We start from the raw sequence: 20,834 nt of genomic DNA, 5'->3' as shown, positions 1-20,834 counted from the left end.
CTAACCCCCAGCGTGAGTGTATTAGGAGGAGGGGCCTTTGGGAGTTGCGGGTGGAGACCTCATGGATGGGATCAGTGACCTCACAGGAGATACCCCACCACAGAGCTCTCTGGCCCCTTTCCCCATGGGCCCACGCAGCCAGAAACCAGCCATCTACAATCACAAAGCAGGTCCTACCAGACACCAAATCTGCCTGCACCTTGGTCTGGGACTTCCCAGCCTGCAGAAGTGTGAGAAATAAATTTCTGTTGTTTACAAGCCACTCGGTCTATGGTAATTTGTTATAGCAGCCCCAGTGGAGGAAGCTGCTTGTTCTGTTTACAAAGTAAACAGCTCAGAACACTACTGAACTGTACACTTTAGAAAGGAAAACATGGAAAATCTTATGCTACATGTATTTTGCCACAATTAAAAAAAAAAAAAAAGGAGTCATAAAAAAAAAGTAAAGTGTCTAATCATAGTAAGCCAAGGACATACCAAGCTGAGATCAAAGAAGCAGTGATTAAAAGAAGACTAAGCTTGTCAATTGTAAAGAGAAGTGGTGCAGTATTTGTTTTATCTGCTTTCCGATGTCCGGCTCAAACACCAAGTCTTGAACAAAATGGCAGTGACAGCCATTTTAGGTCTATAGTAAAGCTAGTAAAAGGTGTCATAACTTTAAAACACTTTGCAAAGAAATGGCACAGCTGGAAAATCACAAATTTCAAGAAAATAATCTCTAACTCCAAACTCCTTTCAAACTCCATCATTCATATATATGCACATATATGCACACACATCTTCAAAGACCAAATGCAAGGAGGATTTAGTCTATCTCATTATTAAGAAGGACCCATTAAAGGAAAACTATCACGCAGAAAATGAAAAGCATGGTGTTGCCAGTTACATTTGGTTTGTTAGTTGTGTCATACTTGTATTCATTGCTTTTCAAGGTATTTTCGGCTTAAAAGAAATAGTTCCATGGTAATATACAAGTGTCCTTCATTATCAATTTCCTGATGAGAAGTCAAACTAGATACGCAACTTCAATGGTCATTAACAGCCTATTTCACTCAAAGTTAAGTCTCCAACTTCCTGGAGGTTGACACTTTTATTCTATGAATATATTTGGATCCTGAATTTTTCTCCTCTGGTACTAAAGCATTAATCCAAATCAGTAATCAATTATAAATTTAAAAATAATAAATTCAATCCAGGACCGTTGTCGGAGCTAAACAGGCACTCCATTTCTTTTTGTTCAAGTGTATTTTTACGGCATCATATATCAGTGGGAATCCACTGAAATGTTGCTCTTTAGAGGAAAATCTGTTGCCTTTCCTTGATGAAGCATGGCAGAAATTATATGGCAATATCCTCTTTAGTCCACACAAATAAGTCCAGGAGAGAAAGAGAGAGAAAAAGAGAGAGGACACACGCCTTGCCCTGTGCCCCATGTACTGGTGTACAGGTGAGACCTCTGGTTCTGTTCTAGTTCAGGGCTGTCTCCTGGCAGAATTATACTGTACTCTTTGACCAATCTTTTTTTGTGTTTTTTTTAAAGTATTTTCCATTTAGAACAGAAAATTTGCTGCTTATACATTCCATTCCTTGGAATCATGACTCAGGACAGTGATAACCTACAAAATATCTTATTTAGAAGCCAGGTGTTAAGTAGAAGAGTGCTATTCTTCAGTCAAAATTTGTCTCACCACTCTATACGTGAATCTCCTGTTGGAAACTGGGGAAGAAAAAAAAAAGGAACAAACCGAAGGATGACGAAAATACTGCTCCAATTCTCAAGGAAGGCCTTTATTACGTTATCAAAGTAAGAATTTCTCTTACACATTTCTTTCTAAAAAGAGAGTGGCTTTTGGTCATAACCTACTTCAGACATCTGACAGGCTCTATTTGACTTAATTTTTGGTTATTTCTCCCTCAGAAGTGGGAGCAAACATATATGGTAAAAATACTTTAAATGCACCTTTATCCTGAAAGCAATCACAAAACAATAGATGAAAATCTGAAGAAATAAACTGGAGCAGTATTTTAAATTGTAGTTTATAACTCTTTCATTGAATTCTTAATTACCCAGTATGCATGAATGGTGCACGTCAAAATGTCAGCTCTGATATTTCAAGATATTTTGGTACATTAGTTTAGAGCTAAGAAAGAGAAAACCTGACGGGCCTGCCTTTAGGATCTTCTCCCAATTCTATAATAGAAACCCATGCACCAACTTAGAAATTATAGAATAGAAAACAAAGGATAAATGTAGTGTGTGTATGAACATAACACATGAGTGCCCCTTTCTGACCCACAAGGCATGAAATTCTATACAGCTATCCCCAGAGGCTTAAAGTCATGTTGGTTTACAAACCTAAAATCTACTTTACTAAAATTGGTGTTCTGAAACACAGTTAGGGCCACTTTCTATTCTTTATTTCTGGGTAGGAAATGAATGTACATAATCAAATTCTAAGTAAGAAAGTGTGTCTCCATTCCTGTTTGCCTTTCAAAGTTAATAAACACTCCTACTTTTGCAAATTTTCTCTTGTTAGTTATAGTGAGGTATCAGAGGGAGGCTTATAGAATCCACTAGAACCCTGGAAAAGCAGGGCAGTCTGGTTATTTCCCAAGACAATATGGGTGAAAACCTTGCCAAGAGCCAGGGATAAATTAAAATTATAACTTAAAATCTATTAACTGTTTCCAGGGGTCCAGCACAATCCTAATTCCAAACACATTACTAAACTATTTTATTTAGTCTTCTCAACAGGACCATGAGGTCGTAAGTATACCATTAGTGTCCTCCTTTTACCCGTATGGAAATTCTAACTAGCTGAGTTCATGCAGCAGTGTCATAAGCAAAAGGCCAAGCCAACAAAATTAGGTAAGGCAGGAGGGCACTATCTAGGAGGTTACAGGAAACCCCACCAAGAAGTTGGCAAATGGGCAAAGCTCTTGTCTCAGGAATGGTACCCACCTTGGGTCACAAGTTTGGTGCAGATGTAGGGTGATTCAAAACTCAAGATGTTGACAAGACAAGGATGAAATTCAGAATTTCAAGTACCCTTTGCCCCTAAACTTTTTACCACCCCATTTGCCAATGGAGATTTGTATCAAATCCTTAAGAAATAAGGAGAGTGGTGGGCATATATTTTAATTATTTCTCATTTCTATTACTTCTAATTTTGAAAGAAATCAGTTGGTATAGAAATTCAGAAGCTGGAACTTCTAAGTTAAAAAAAAAAAGGCAGTTAAACAAACAAAACAAAACAAAAACAACACAGCAACTAGTAATCCATGCTGGAAGGCACTTAAACCCAAATCTAAGCTACAATGAAAGGGCTGGGATTACCTTTGCATTTCTCCACATTTGGGACATTCACTAGCCATAGAGTGACACAGCAAGAAAACTCACACCCAAGCTGATGCACTGGAACTAAAGCTCTCCATGTTGATACAATAACCAAACACTAAAGTTGATTTATTAGTTACAGCATCTCAAAGGAAAGCAAACTCCGGAGTTGCCCTTTGAAATTACAAAAGAATTCTAAGTTCCAAGGGCCAAAACTATTTGAAGACTGATGGCTTCAAATCGGCACAGAACACAACTAACAACCAACAGCAAGAGAGAGGAACTTCACTGTGTTTAATCTGGAAAATGTTGGACAGGAATTATTTCATGGAGACTTTGCACATTGCATCATGGTAGATGTTGTTACGAATCCCATCTCCACAGCACACCGGCCCTGAATCCTTGGGCAAGTTACTTACCCTCATTGTCCTTTCATTTCCTGTACGATAAGAAAGGTCAATCTTAGGAAAATTTTATGTGAGGCATCAGTACAACGTTTGACATTTCATGCGCCTGCAATAAATGTTAGTTCCTTTCCCCATCATTTAGTTTTGCAATTCTTAGATAATTCTGTGCTTCTAAACCCCAAGAGAAAGGTAGAACACAGGTTCCACACCCACAAACACACACAAGTTCTAGAATCAGGAATTAGAAGCACTGTCATTAAAACATTTAAAAAATATTTTTAAATAGCATCAAGAAGACTTTCGGCAATTGTGTTCCAAGCATGCTCCTGCTGACTGGATATATGTGGAAAAGACGTTTGTACAGTTATCTGTTGTCACCATACTACCACCATACTGCTAATATTAAAATCAGTCTACTTCTTTGATTTGAATCTTTTATGTACTTAAGATTCTCGAGGTTCCAAGTCTTTTAAAAATATAAACAGTCTTATACCAAGAAATCATTTTCCAGACAGAAGTAAAAATTATAGATCAGTCATCAAATGTAACTCCTCCCAATTTGATCTGATACTGGAGTGATCACAGAAGAAATATCATTTCATCTTCCCACTACCTCTCCATCACCTGGTCCAAGGAAAGAAGAAAAAAAGTCCCTTTCAGTCATCAGGATGAAAAGAGAACCCAAATTCTTCAATTAAAACTCATTTACTGACTCATATTATATACATACGTGAAAGACACAAAAAAAATTGATCTACACTTTATCTTGGCTAATAAGCTAAACATAGAATGTCTGTGAGGGAAGGTAACAGTCAAATTTCACCACCTTTTTTTTTTTTTTTTTAATTTTCCACAGATGACGTTTTTCTTGTATTAAAGTCCCAAATCATTTAATATTTTTTAGGCACTAAGAAACAGTGTTTTAAATCTCCCACATCTGTCTTGTGACTTATTCCCCCCATCTTATCAAAGTGAGCCTCTATCTAGTTAATTAATCCCACTTGGCTATAAACAAATAGTCCAGAAGAATTAAAATTCTGCTTTTTGGTGAAGAGAGAAAGTGACATTCTAGCACCGTTATGTGATCAAAGCAACCTTGGATGGTAGGTGGGAAAACAGAAGAGAAGCTGTGAAAGTTAGAGAGAAGATCCGTGGCAGTATGGAGCCCCCAAGCCCAGTTCTCCTTTGCCTACATCTCCCGTCAGGGTCCCAGAGAGAGATGGCATCCATGTGATGGCATCCATGTGATAGAGTAAATTCCTAGCTAGGCAGGCTAGGTAAGGTGAGGAATTTTTTGTCCTCAGAAATAAGTAAATGAAGTAAATAATAAGTGGCCTAAATACTAGATTTTAATTTTTTCTCCAAAGCAAATATTTGGAGGATTTTGTTGAGTCTTAGAGCTAACAAGTATTTCTTTTCTTGTAAAAGGAAATCCTGTTTACAAGCTAATGTTCAACTACCAAGTTGAATACAAATATAGATCTATAAGGAAAAAAAATATGATCCTACATATGCCACCCTAGCAAACCTAAAATTAAAAAAAAAAAAATTTCTTTGGGGGGTTCTGGGCAAGAAATAATTTGAAATGCTATGCTGTAATAAAGACACTCTAATAGACAAGATAATCACCTCTACAAAGCTCTTCAAATTCTTTGTTCCTTTCGCTCCAGGAAGCCCGTCAGGGAACACGGAAGATGGTCCGGAGCCATTCAAATCAGCTAAGTTGTGTTTATTTTGTACACACAATCCCAGGACACAATGGGCAAAATCACCTCTGTATAAGCTGAGTTATCATGGGGTTTCACTAAACAATCACCATTCTTGCAAATTCTAATATGATCAACTCATCCAGAACTTTCCTAATATGCACCTGATTGTTTTTCTCACCTTGAAATAAACCAATCTATCAGCATAGCCTACTGAATTAAAACTTAGTCTTTCATTTTGAGAAAATAAAGGTAGATAGGCAGAGGACAAAATGTCATTTAGAAAAAATTAAATTATAAATATTTTCTTTACGACTCATGTCAAAAACAAGCCACCTAGCACTCACTCAGTATGAAGTTTGCTAAACATAGCATGCACATTGAATGCTGCTCCCAGCTGTCAATAATTTGCTATAAAACTCTGAGCAAGTCACTTCCCCCTCTGGGTCTCAAATTTCCCATTCAGTAAAATGAAGATATTTAGTTTATTCTTTTTCTGAAAAAAAAAATTACGTATATATTATGGATGCTTATAGCACTAAACAATAAGGTATGTGTGAGAAAAATGTGCTGTGATCAATGCTATGGTCTGAATGTTTGTGTCTCCCCAAAATTCATATCCTGAAACCTAACCTCCAAGGTTATGGTATTAGGAACTGGGACCTTTGGAAGGTGATTAGGTCATGAGGCGGACTTCTCATGAATGGGATTAGTGCCCTTATAAAAGGGACCCCCATAGAGCTTTCTGGCCCCTTACAGTATATGAGGATACAGCAAGAAGATGGCAGTCTACAACACAGAAAAGGGCCTTCACCAGAACCCAACCATACTGGCACCCTGATCTTGAAATTCTACAGCCTCCAGAATTATGAGAAATAAATTTCTATTGTTTATAAGCCACCAAGGCATGATACTTCGTTAGATCAGCCCAAATGGATGAAGACAATCAATAAAGTTCTATACTCCTGTTAATTATTACCATAAAAACTTACACCATCTTTCACCCTGAAGATCAAATTGCCAACCAGTTGGTTTATTGGTATGATTGGATTTCTTTATACATAATTTTAACATGTGTGAAGCTTGTTAAAAATCAGAAATAAAAATTTGTAAAACAACATCCAAATGTTTATCAAATACCAGACTTTTTAATGTTTTCAATTACGTTTAGGAAATGTTTTCAGGATAATGTGTCAGTTCTGTAAGTAATGAATGGGAATGGAAGTGAACGCTGAAGACATCTTAGATGAAGATATCAGTGCTAGAAAAAATCGGTTTCATTAGCTTTGCTTATGCAGAACTACTTCATAGCGTTGTGTTTATAGAAGATGCTCAGTTGTTTCCACTTTACTTCCTTTTGATGGGTAACCTACCAACTACTGGTGGTTCTGCTTGGCAAGATTTGCTCTATGTCCAAATTTTCTGTTTCCTATATATAAAAACCAGTTATGAAACATAAACTGGTGCAATGTAGAAATTATTTTCTTGCCCTCACCATCTCCACTACCTCATCCAGAACTAGTCGATATAGCGAACAGTGTCTGCAAATCCTTTGGGAACACACGTTCAATGCAAATGCAAGTCTTGACTTTATTCTAAAGCAAGATTTGCCGTTTCATAGGGCACTAACACTGAGCACTTAGTCATGTGTGGCCTCCCGACAGGGTGTATTTTGTCTGCCAGAAACCAGCTTTCACCCACTTGCTACTGGTGAGAAAAATTATCTAAGTAGAGGCTGGATTCACTTGTTCCTCAATAAATGCTAAAATTCTCAAGTTCCTAACTAGAGACTCCTTTGTCCCCCAAAGTTCGCAAGGGATCTTTAAAGTATGAAGGGTAATTTTATTTATACCTAAGTTAATCTTCTCATGGAAAAAAAATATGATAAAGTATCTTGAATTTTACGAAGAAAGTGGATTAAATTCCTGAGCAAGAATAAGTGTTAAGATTGTCTGATACCACAAAAATGGTCTCAATTTTGCCAAAGTTGAAGGTTTTAACTGTGGCATCATTCCCTTTTCCTTCCTTCAACAAGTCTGAAGAGGTGAACACATAAGCAAACACTATTGGAAGGAACAATTTTTGTTTTGTTTTGTTTTGAATTGAGCCCAGAAAATGGAATATTTCTTCTAAGAAAAAAAAATTTTCACTTGTTCATAAAGGCCTGTATCTTTTCATGGATTCGCTTGTCTGTTCAGAACCTGATTAAATAGTTTTATCTAAGAAATCTCTCATGAATTGCTTATTTCCAAAGTCAAGGGGTAATTCATTTCTACATCGATTGTATTGGAAAGCTACACCAAACAAAACTAGGACATAGAACCATTTTTACAGAGCTGTTAGAATGCAACATAGAAGATTTTGTTTGGAGTTTATCATAAGTTGGGAAAGAGTTCGAGGCCAGCTATAGGTTTTTAATACCAACAGCTTTGCTTTGGGAATATCAGCATGAGGTCACGGTGACTTTTAACACAGTAAGGGCAAAGATTCATTACTCACACATAAAAGAGAGAGGGAGAGAGTCTGGAGAAAGAGGAAGTCTCTCGTTTTGAATAGTCTCTCTTCACCCTCCCTATTCTGCTTCTGAATATCTGCTCCTCCACTGGAAACAATCTTTTTCTGCATTTTAACTTATAGAAACTGAAGCCAAATATTCAATCCCATAAGCTTCCCTAGCAGGACACCTTCGGAGGCAAGACAAAAGTATCCAGCAGTAAAGGATTTAAACCTTGACTCCATTCTGCGCTAAAGGTAAAGCAATGGTATTAGGAATAGAAGCCCATTGGAACAGTTTTCCTGTTCCCCAGTGTTAAGAAAGGAGCCAATTAGCAGACTGTGGTGAGTGGACCCATGGAGCTGACCTGGTCCTCAGTGGTCTCTATAGAAGACAGTTCTGCCCCTTCGAGTGACTGAGGCTCTCAAATGCTCTGGCTACCAAGTGAAAACACACAGCTCCGTCCCTCTCCCCATATATTCCTTTGGTTTCGGTTAAGACAACTGCCAGTGTTTTACGACATAGGCACAACCCTACCTACCAGGATAGAATCTAATCAAAATTTTAGCCGTTACGGAAGTTGTTCTTATGGCTTTCCAATAAAATGTGAGGTTTCTGGGAGCTATCATTTACTGTTTCCTTTCTTTAGTCTTTGAAATAAAATACTTGCTAAGTAGTCTGATTGAGTGCAAGTGAGGGAGAAGGGGGAAGTGTTGGATCAAAAGGAGTTTTGAGTAGGAGAAACAACAAGAGAACAGTCATCACCAACTTTAAAATTTCAGTCCTCTGAGGCAGGTCTAAGTAATAGCATACCATCAGGCATCCTAGAAGAGTCCCTCTAGAGAGCTGCATTATCCAAAGAGCTTTCAAGAACCATTCTGCATTCTGCTGGCAAGCAAAATTATTGGTAATTAAATGTTAGTGTTTATCTCAGCCCATGTACTGAATTTTAGATGTTTTGGTGTGCAGATGACCACCATTTGTGACTGCTGAATTTTCATTTAGGTAGCACTTTGTTGGTTATATCCATTAGTTAAAGCTTCCCACATCTTCAGATTAAAAAATGCAAGCCCCAATTATAGCACTGACCCTCTTCAGAAAATGCAACCTTGCATAATGACACAGTTTCCAGGCATTAACTACCCCAAAACCACGGGGATTACATGCACCGTATTCTTCCTTCAATTAGTACGTATTCCATGACATCTCCCAATTCCATTTCTCATTTGCATACTTCTACATTTTTGCTACTCTGTCAATGAACAACAATGCAATTCTGTGACAATGAAAATCACTGGCATACGTTAACTGGTGTATAAAACAAAACAAGAAAATGACTGATAATAGTATTTCTCCATATGGTCTGAAAGTTACTATATTATGGACTTCCAATGCTATTCCTATTTATATCTTCTCTCTCTACACTAATATCTAGGCATTTTCTATATAGGACAGTTTGAAACATACAAAGGGCCCATCCATTGCCAAGTTTCTATTTTGAAAATACAAATTTGGATTAATTAACCATGTCATCTAGAACCAGGAGACTAAAGTTCTTAGGGATGATGTCAAACAGATTACAATGAAAAAGATGACTCCAAGTCTGTAGCAAAACCCAATCTGAATATGCAACAGTATGTGTCAGAGACTGAAGTGTTATTTCTGGTTTGATTGCTGCTTCACAGTGTGATCAAGACAAAAAACAGTCTCCTTTTGATTCTGTTTCCATCTGTGAGGCAGATATATTTTCTTCTGATTATAAGATGGATACAGAATCAAAAAGAGACTGTTTCTTGTCTTGATAACATATGAAAATGAACCAATGTTTCCTGACAAAGTTAAACATGTGACCATGGCACATTAACTGTGTCACTCTGCAAATTCAAGCTGCAGAGGTTCAACAGGTTTAAATACAAGATAATCCGCTACTGATTTTTTTAAAGTAACATACAAAGTTAGAACTGACTCATTAGTTGCATCTGCAGACAAACATCACCAGACATGTTGGCTTTACAATGACTCAGGCTGAAAGAATCCAACTTGTTGGTCAAACCTAGCTGAAGCAAATGTTGGGATAAGAGAAAGGAAAAAAAATTTTTTTTTACCTTAAGGAAAGAATTTACAAAGTATGGAGAAACACAACAAATTCAAAATACATTTTCAGTGAGAACACAGGGAAAAAAATCTAAAACATACGGTTGGTTATGTCCAACAATTTCTATTTTCAACAAACAACTGTCCCTTTTCTTTCAAATATCAAAACTTTTATTCTAAAAGAGGAAAATGAAATAAAGATAATGTAGCCTATGTGTATTTTTGGTATTCCCATCAGGATGCACTTTGTCATAATGATTTGCTCTCAGGTTTTATGAATGCCTGGTGATAATTTCTATTGTTGGAATTATTGTTGTCAGTATCTGATTCAGTGAAAGCTTCCATTCAGCAATTGTGACATCACCAACATTTAGGGTATCGGAATGTCCTCTGGGGAGAGGGTACTATAGTAAGAGCTGTCAACCCATGTCAAAATTTCTAACGCCAACCTATTAAATACAAGAGTAAAATTTTAAAGAAAACATTTTCAAGATAATTTATTTCCTTGTCACAATAAAAATGTTCAACATTGTAAAAATGTACTGTAAAATGTGCAAGAAATATTTGAAAAACACAGAGATACACATACACTGCTACAACCCAATCTTCCCAAAGAGGTGGGTAAGATGAGTTAGAGCTACACAGTCAGAAAGCCCTCCTATAGAAAAGGAAATTAATCACAAGTGACACTTCCATTATTCTCCTTCATGAAGTTCAGGCTAGCCCTACAGGGCATCCTCAAAGTATCTTTGGGGATCTCTCATCAAAAATTCAAAACACAGGATAGTCTCAAGACCTTCAAATCTTCAGAAATTATTTTAGGAAAAAACAGACTTGATCTTTAGTAGGAAAAGAAAATTTTTTTGAAGTTAAGTAAGATATGAGAACATATGAGAGCAAAAAGCCTACTCTAATCTAGGTTAAGACAGAGACAATTAAAATTAGAGTAAGTTAAGCCTCATAAGAGAGGAAAAAAACCCCAGTTTTCCCAGAAGAGATGACCTTTAGTTGGACTCAGGAGATGAGAAAAGTATTATAGACAAGGTGGAGTTCGAGAGAGTAGAAATAGCGAAAGTACTCACACACACAGAACTTACTCTGTCTAGAACTGTCTTACTATTTAATCTTTACATATATTAACCCATTAACTGTCTCATCAATCCTACAAGGAAGAAATTATTACTACTTCCACTTTACCATGAGGAAACTAAGGCATGTTGGAGCCAAATAACTTACCCAAGATCAAATACTAGTAGTCTGGAGATGTGGTGTGAACCCTCGCACTCTGGCTCTGGAGTGAGGTCTCTTAACCATCGTGATAAACTGCCTTGAAAGATGACTAAGCTACCTTTAGATCAATATAGGGAAGTAGGAAGTATTTATGTTAGAGCAAACCAACAGGAAGAATCCAGTCAAGAGTATGAGAAAACCTGATTTATATTCAGGAGCTCGGTGAGGAAGGACTCATCTACCTGGAGGGAGGTATGATGGAATATAATCTATCAAGGTTGCCTAATCGAATGTTTGAATTTAGGTGGCAGAAAGCAGAAAGCCAGCTTTTTTCCAGAAAGGGAAAAAAATAAATATGTTTCAGAAATCAACAGAGAATTTTAGGAAGCAGCTTGGAGGAGATATATTCTGCTATAAAAAGATGAAAAAAGAAACAAGAACAGGAATTGTGCGATTTGATCTTGTGACGAGTTGTTAACTACTCACCCTGGAGTGACTCAGGTTGAGGAGTGAAGACACATGCCTTTTTGGAAAGGCTCAAAGAACACATGAGAAGCCAGAAAAGATATCCACAAAGGCCCACGCTGAAGAGCGTGAGTGAAGTAAAAGCAATGTCAAGGCAAGAATTTGCAACTTTGTCAAGACTGAGTTTTGTCTATTTGTTTATAAGCAGTTGGAAGAAGTGAAAACATATACGGGAAGATGGGATGAGACAAAGAATAAAGAGTGAAACGAAAGTGGAAAGACAAAGGACAAATAATTGATAAGGCAAGGTTCGGGAAGACTCAGAAAGGTCAGTCAAGATTAACCTTGGTAAGGAGGAACCCTTAACTATACAGATGGGGGAGGGCAAGAGAGGAGTGAAATGAATTCCAAATCCAGTGGTTTTCCCAGCCTGGCCACTGGCATCACTGTCTTTCAAGTGCACGCAGTCAAATCTGAATGATTCCAGACCAAAGACTCAATAAGGTCTCTCTAGAGTAAATGTTTGATCATGTGTCTTTGAAACAGTCATTTACCTTTTGGTACTTTATCTTCTCAGTTCTTTCATATAACAGTGAGGATTTCTCAAGTACTGGGAGGAAAAGGACAGACATTTCATCAACCAAAATGCTTTAAAATGCTAAAGAATTAACATAGTGACCACTAAACCAGGAGAGGTCTTATTGTGAAAGAATTTAATGTGCAAAGTAGAGCAAATAGGCTTAGTGCATTATGAAGGGGTTTAAGAGTTTCTTAGATAAGAAATGCATAGCTGACATCTAGACCTGTATTCATACAGTATTCATGTATGAATTTTTCAAATTCTTTTCCCATTTAGGTTATTACAGAGTATTAAGCAGAGTTCCCTGTGCTATACAGTAAGACCTTGTTGGTTACCTATTTTAAATATAGCAGCGTATACAAGGAACATTAATTCTGAAGAACTTCATTACTATCCTTATTCTTTCCTTATTATGCAATCTAGTCTTGGTTTTAGATAAGCCTCCATCTTTGGTTATTTACCTGTATCATCATTGCTTAACCCTTTTATATTGTGATTGTGCTGGAAGTTTTAGCAGTAAAATAGATCTGACCCCACTTCAACATCGACCTAAAGTCTAACTTCAGATTTATTCAATGTAAATATGATGACCCCAGAACAAAGATTTTGTTTTTAAGATTGGTAAAGCACGATGGGTACTTGGTAAGTACTACGGACTCACTATCCACTGAAACATGCAATTTTCAAGTTTTATAACTAACTTGAAAGAGTTATAAAACTCAGAAGATGAAAGTCTGTACAACCATATAAATTGAGTTATGTAAACTCTGCTTTCACTTAGCAGTAGAAGTAAGTATGCTAAATTAGAACTGAAACGTCCATTCCATTCAATGAGACATGGCCAAGTTCCAGGGATCATCCATGATGGCAAACTCTAAAGCACTAGAACCCATCACATAATTAAAACAAGAATACACAGAAATCACTACAATAATATTGACAAGACATTTTTCTTTTAGGTAACTACGTGCATATCGTAGAGACCAATTCTTCAAAGTGTATCTCCTAATTGAGTCTACAAGTTTTGAGCATAAAACTCTGAATTGATGCTGCTGTTATAAATATGACAGATGACAGTTAAGCTTGTCTTGGAATATAAAGGTTAACTAAATGCAGACCTCACACAGAGGGGTTTTTTCCCCACTTTTAAAATATCCTGCCACATGCAGCAAACACTATCAGAAAACATGTATTATTCATTCTCATCTATAGTCTAATATGCTTTTAGAGTCTGCTGTACATTCACATCGTTATTTATTTGCACTTAACGGGTAAGGTGGCCCTTTCCAAAGCCCTGGTTACAGCATCCTAACATATGACTTTACATGAATCACCTGGTCTTTTATTCAATAAAGCTACTAAGTGAACCACAACCAGCCCAGGAAATTCAAGCCCCTGAGATCACTTCTGGACCTTTTCTCTCTTCCACAGAGTCAGGAAACTATCATGTCTTATCACCACAACTAATTTTGAATTCTCGAAACAGAGTTAAAATAAAGCACACGGAAAAAAACCTTACAGCAGCTGAGATTATTAATGCACTAGACAGACCATCATGGGCTCTGGAGCCATAACAGGCTTGCTCAGTGTAGCTCACTCGACAAAGACAGGCTGGTGGCCCAGGAGACGGGGAGGCGGCCCACCTACACCAAGAGGAGCTGCAATTTTACTTCTAGTAATTTCTATATCCAATCAAGGGAGGTTCACACTTTCTATGATTGCCTAAAATCGTGATATATTGACATTTGAATGTGTTTTTCCTGCCCCCCACCCCTCCCCGGCACCAACAGCAAATGTAGCATTTCCAGTCCTAAAACTATTGCATATTTTAATCATTTTTGATGAAAACCTTTCCAAAATTCTTCATATGTGTCCTGGATTTTTAAACAAAGAATGTTTTTTTTTTCTTGGTGGTGTGCTTGGCACAAATAAGGATTCAGTAAATGGATGCTGAATTAAGAAACAATGCATTAAATCCACAGGCAGAAAATATGTGCTATGTCTATCTTCAAGAGGCTACTACAATGTTGAGTTTAAGCAACACAGTGTAACATTTAATGTCCTTTGTCATCCAGCCTCTCCTTACTCTGATCTGTAGGACATTGCTAAATGGAATGTGCCGGTGACAGCGTGAGTCTTAAGCAATCCTGGAGTTGTGACAGATACATTTGATGGGGTGTACTGTCTTAATAAAAAAGTCAAAGACAAACATAGTGTCCACTGAAAACAGAAGGTGGAGGTGATAGAGATGTATTTAACGTGACAAAGTTCATCTGACTTACACAGGCAGGAAAAACTAAGCCTCAGTAAAGATCCCGAAGGTTCTAGCACTCATTCCCACCACCCACCTTGCGCTCCCACAACTTCCGACCCTGTAACACCTTCAGGGTAGTGGGTGACAAATTACAGCATTTCCTGATTGACGCTAGGCATCAGTGTGGAGCAAGAGATTTCAAAACACACACCAGCCTGAGACTGGCACAGCTACCACAGATGCCATAAAACTCTTCAGGTGTACGGAGAGTATAGAATCAAAGCTTGGAAGGTAACACTAGGCTATGACTCATGAGTCCGTTTTAATGGGAAAATCCTAGTGAACCGATTATAGTATTAAGTGGGTAAATTATTTTACTATATCATTACCAGGAGACCTAAAGTAGATTAACTTGAACCAAAGGGAAGGAAAATCTTTGTTAGAACGGCATCCTCTAGCCCTTGAGACTGTCCACCCGTCCCCGACATTTCTGGGCCTACAAGGTTTTCCTGTAAAATAAAGGGCTCGAGCTATTTCATCTCTAAAATGTCATGTGTGTAAAACACTATTACAATAAATACCAATATAGAAAAATTTGCATGTCCCAAACTGTTTACTTGTTTGCAAAAATGGGTGCAAATAAGTACATAAATAAACGTTGCTGGTTAGAATAAATTATCATGTAACATGAAGAAAAATCAAAGCTATACCTTTAGTCAGTTGGAAGGCTAAAAAGAAGCAGAATGTGAATTAAAATTACCTAAGACCACCCATAAAAGAGGGAGCATCTAATAAGGTAAAGATCAGTGTCAGAACATTGTTATTTCTTTTGGTGTCAACTGAAATAGGCCGTCCAAGGTGCCATCTACTGAAATAAGGACATTCAACATAGACAGTGCTTTAAGATTTATTTCCTCCATTTTAGTATTGGACCTCTCACTAATTTAAGCCTAAAGTATCTTAGGGATCATTACCAAGCATGCTGTACAGTAAAAATTCCTTGCTCTAAATCACGATTCACACTTTGTGATGACTCAAACATGGGCTTCGCGATTCTTACCAAATGCTTATCTGAGAAGTGAATATAGTTATTCAAAAATTATTGAATTCTTCATTAAATACAGAAGATCCATTGCAAATTAAACATTTCTACCAACCTACCTCACTTTACTTACTCACACAGATTTATTCTGTTTATAACGCAGCTTTGAAAGCAGACTACGCTAACATCCAAACCATCCTCTTAGGTCTCATTTTACGTGGAATTAGTGAAACTTGACTGTCACAGGTGATTATAACAGACTGAGGGGATTCCCCAAACACAGTCACGACATCTCAGTTCCCCCAGGCACTCGAATTTCAAAGACTTTCTGCACGAAGAGGAGAAATATTTTATTTCCTGTAAGTCACAAGGAGAGGCAAAGGCCAAACACAGAAGCAGAACTCAGCAGCAGTGAGAGGGGACATTCACCAAAGGTGCATCCTGTATTACTACTACAATGCATGCAGCCGGCCTTGCCTGGGAGGGGAAGCGCACTTTGAAATGAACAGAAAGGATGAATGACAATTATTTTAGCAGAAATTTGCCTTTTCAATTACAAATAAATGAGAAGTGCTAAAGAGAATCAAGAATCTGCTTACGATTCTTTTACAAATTAATTATGCTCATTTGTCATAATCAGCCCTTATTTGCATCCAAGATGTTGAAGTCCTCCTAGTTTGTTCTTTCATGTGAAAAGAAGTTATTTCCCTTAAAAATTCCATCTACTTCATGTTACCAAAACATTCAACTACAAAACAAATGCAGCTTTGCAATTTGAACCTATCAGAAAACTATCTACATGCAAATTCCACTTAGAATGCTTTCCTAAGATAGCTATGTATATCTGCATAATACAAATAAAAAACAGGAGATAAAGTAACTGATGTTGAAGGACTTTTCTATTCTATAAATCCCCCAGAATGTGCTAGTTGTCTTATCATTGGTGAGTAAAATGCGTGAAACTCTGCTAATAATGCACGCAGAGGAACCTTCTCACATTCACAGATTCCAGTCTGTGAATCCACAGATGCTGGGGTCCACACACACATGGATGAGGATCAAAGCAGCTCAACGTCTCAGCTTGGTACTCAAGCATCTCCACGATTTAGGGGTTGACTTGAAAGATCGGGATTATTTTGAGAGATGTGTGAGGCACCTTGACAACTCAGAATTCCATCAAGACTACCCAGGAGAAAACAAAATAGAGAACAAAATAAGGAAATCCAGTTTCATACTTTGCAGCTGCTCTCCCAGAACTGTCCTTACACTTATAAAAGATCATTACGGAGATAAGTTAATTTTAAAAAACAAAATTAGCCAAATACTTTGAGTTTTGGAAATGAAAAAGAACAATTGCCTTTTTTCACAATTTTGTCAGATGACTTTACTTGCAGGATTAAACGTGGAAATTCTAGAACTTAGCTTTCTTCTAGAGCAGGGGTCAGTAAACTGGGCCACCTGCTTGTTTTCGAAAATAGAGCTTAATTTGAACACAGCCATGCCCATTCATTTACATATTGCAGCTGCTTTCATGCCGAAAAAGCAGAGTTGAGTAGTTGCGATAGAAATTGTAGGGCTGGCAAAGCCTCAAATATTTACTATCTGGTCCTTTAAGAAAAAGTTTGCTGACCCCTGTCTAGAGTCTTGGATGAACATACTTCACCGGTGACTCAGTTCCTACTATCGGATGAAAGTGTGATTCAAGCCTAAAAGATGCTGCAAAAATTAATCAGGCTCTTTTGGGTTTGCAACAATATTATCAGTAAAGAAGAATGTCACATGGGAATGTTTTAAGATTGGGAAACAAGATAGTGTTTTTTGTTTTTTTAAACCTCTTATCACTTACTCTCTGTATTCTGAGTGCCTGAGAGCAGGGAGACTTAGGTTTGGAATCAACACAGCACTTCCAGGTCAAAAACTGGACAAGCCACTGAACCTCTCAGGAGGCATGGTGCCCCAGCACAAAATCCAGACGAGAACCAAAACACTTGCTTAGTTTCCAAGCTAGGGCTCCATTCCTTTCTGCTGCGTAGCGTAGAGTGAGTTTCCTATCCTCTGTGAGCCTCTTTTTTCAAAAGCATAAAATGGGGATAATACCTTTACACGAGAGAGGATTTATAACAAATCAGACAACAAAGACTTCAATGCTCCTCTTGAGCAGAGCACGTGGTCTTGTGACACCCTCCAGATTCTATCATGCTCGGCCTTCTCTGAAGTGAAAATGCTCAGCTTTGTGATGCTTCCATAATATCAAACAATGGTGAAAGTGAAGCTGAAGGAAGCACAGCTGTTGATCTCCTTCCATTCTCCCTGGACCTGTCTTTCTCATCTTCAAGCCTCCTCCAACCTCTGTCCGTAACTTCCTCCAGAGGTCCATGGGGGAATCGCCCTTGATCCTCATCAATTCAGCTGCCTTGCTTTTCCTGGGAGATCCAACCACTTGCACACTTCCAAGAGCCTTCTGGGATGCTAAGGTTCCCTCTGCCGAGTGTCTACAGCTCGCTGACTGTTATTTCCCGAGCTTCAGACTCACACACAGTATATATACCACTGACCCAACATGGACGTCCCTTGGGGATTTCAAACCCAACATCTCCCCAAGTGAGCTAGCTCATTGCTACCTTCCCCACCTTCCTGAACCTACTCCTTTTCCTGTGTTCCCATCCAAGAAACTACAACCACCATCCATCCCACTGCCTGGGCAGAAATACAGGGGTCTTTGTGGACCAAGCTGAACCACCACGACCAGCACTTTTGTATCCAATTGCTGAAAACAGTCCATCATTCCACAGCTAAGTGCTGGAAAACAAAATATGATCTAAAGTGTTGTATGTACTTCTGAAGAAAGATAGCTTGGAGCGCCAGCAGCCATTCTGAACCATGAGGACAGAAAGACAGCCTGGTATCTTGATGGCACTGCTTATGTGATGCCACATAAGCCCCGGGGCCCATCTCTGGAATTTTACGTAAGAGAGAATTCAATTTCTCTTTCACTCAAGCCATTATAATTTTGGATTTTCTGTTCTGTCTATGCAGCAAAATCTAATCCTAACAGAGAGTAGATTTCTCAAAATCACTTCTCAAGCACCAAAAGTTCAGGTTAAAGTATCTCAACACATTTGGCAATAAATCATTCAGATGACTCCCTCCTCCCCATGACCATCTCTCAAATAATACATACATACATTTCTAAATAGGCAGCGTTCAGAGTAAGGTATCACCTGAAAATACCAAGTCTGCTCAATGAGTTCGCCACAGAAAATATTACTGATGCTGTAAAAAAATAAAACAGTAACAGAAAATTAGGTTGACTTGTCATACTTACTACAAAGTCAGTGCAGCTAATCTCACAAAAGAAGAGACAAGCTAATCAAAGAACACACTTTCTGTAAAGTGCAAAGATTTTATAAAGAACAAAGTGACTTTTTATAGTCAAGCAGACCATATATCAAATTGAAACAGAAGGGGTACTTTAGTAAAGATGGACCAAACAGCATGAGCAAGAGTGAGTCTTAGCAATAAGTCAAAGCAAAAAGGAGCCCTAAAAACACACTCGCATGAGAAGCCTTAAGGATGGTCAAGAAAAAAAGTTGTGGGTTGAAAAAAATTAAGTAGGAAGGAGCAAAGCAAGGAAACATAGAGACGTGTTAGTATGAAAAAAGTGATTTATAGAAAACAGGATAGGATCTAAATTGAAGTTTTAAAAAGGTAAAGAGGCTATGTTTAGCAAGTGGTTTTAAGTAGGGTTTAAAAAATATGTATGATGGGAAACTGCCTCGGCATTGATTGAACAGGACCAAGAGGGTCTCATGGAACTAGTCGCTGAATTTGGCTTTGCAAATTTTGCATCAGTTAATCACATCCATTTAGACTTTTGCCAGCCCCTCAGCACAGGAGGGAACTACCATAAAGAAGGGCTTGAACGCTGCAACTCAGGATGACAGCTCTGACTTGTTGCTACAGGCTTGCAGAAGAGAGGCGCAGACGGCTTCTCACCTATGACCAAATTTTCTTCAGGGTGAGAAACAAAAGGCTTCAGGGACACTGGCAAAAACTGGACCCCATACAGGTCAGACCCACCCATCAAGAGGTGAAGCAGTGCAGGCCAACAGCAGGAACGGTTTGTGCATCAGGCCCTGCAGGTGCAGGGCAAGGCTGGCTGAGCTCACAAGGGCTCTGGAAAGTCTAAAAGTTTGAGATCTCGAAGAAATAAAATAGTTCCTCCAAAGCGCAAAAAGAAGACCTCCAGATTTTCACTAATAAGTGTTTAAGTGTCGCTATAGACTGAATGTTTGTTTCCTCCCTCCTCCCACCAAAATCCACATGTTGAAACCTAATCCCCGATGTGATGGTGTCTGGAGGTCGGGTCTTTTCGAGGTGCGAGGTCATGTAGGCAGAGCCCTATGAATGGCATTAGTGCTCTTATAAAACAGGTCCCAGAGAGTTCCTTGCCCCTTCCAGACACTGAGTCTGCTGGGGTCTTGATCCTGGACTTCCCAGCCTCCAAAGCTAAGTGAAATTAACATTTATTGTTTAAGCCACTCTACATTATTTGTTCGAGCAGCTCAAATAGACTCAGACAAATGCGTCTACAGTAACACTTAAGGCCAGTGAGCTCCTACAACTCAACACAGAGAGATTTATAGTTATGCAAATTATGTTTAATTTGGGATGAAAGTGTTCTCATGTTTAATATGATGTGGAGTAAGCCTTCCATAATTAAGAGATGCTAGAACTTGTGGAATGATGGTATGCAAATAGAAAAAGGTAATCAAGGAGCCTAAAGAAAGGGCAACAATAGGTAAATGTGCTTAAAAGCTACGAAAAAGCACAATTGCAATGTTTGAAGTGTATTTATATCAAGATATTATGGTGTCAGAGTCATCCAGTGCCCTCCTGTTTGATGGGGGCCCCCAGACATGCTTGTTTTAGGACATCATGCTCTACCACAGGCTACAAGCTACTCTCATCCTATACGGCAACACATCGCTCCCTTCTTCTGAGTTCAAAAGAACACTTCTGTGACTGAACTTGGTTTTATTAATCCTCTAGTTTATGCAATGAGAATGTTCCATCTAGAAGAGACATTGGACAGAGTAATGTCCAACTCAAGCTGAGACAGATCTTTTCAACAGTCTGCTGAAGTGACCTCCCATTTAAATTCACACAGCCAACTACAGCATCAATATGCACTGACGTTCAGAAGTAAATTTTAGTTACAAAAT

The 20,834-nt window shown here is 38.2% G+C and overlaps 1 protein-coding gene across 1 annotated transcript in view; it reads right to left on the bottom strand.

Moving 5' to 3' along the window:
* The window catches only part of BASP1 (brain abundant membrane attached signal protein 1), a 49,622-nt gene that overhangs the window by 1,682 nt on the left and 27,106 nt on the right, over window positions 1-20,834 (bottom strand). The gene's annotated exons all lie outside the window — the stretch shown is intronic.

This window comes from Balaenoptera ricei, chromosome 3 (assembly GCF_028023285.1).
Source record: "Balaenoptera ricei isolate mBalRic1 chromosome 3, mBalRic1.hap2, whole genome shotgun sequence".
NCBI lineage: Eukaryota > Metazoa > Chordata > Mammalia > Artiodactyla > Balaenopteridae > Balaenoptera > Balaenoptera ricei.
This window is presented reverse-complemented; position numbering and strand designations above follow the sequence as displayed.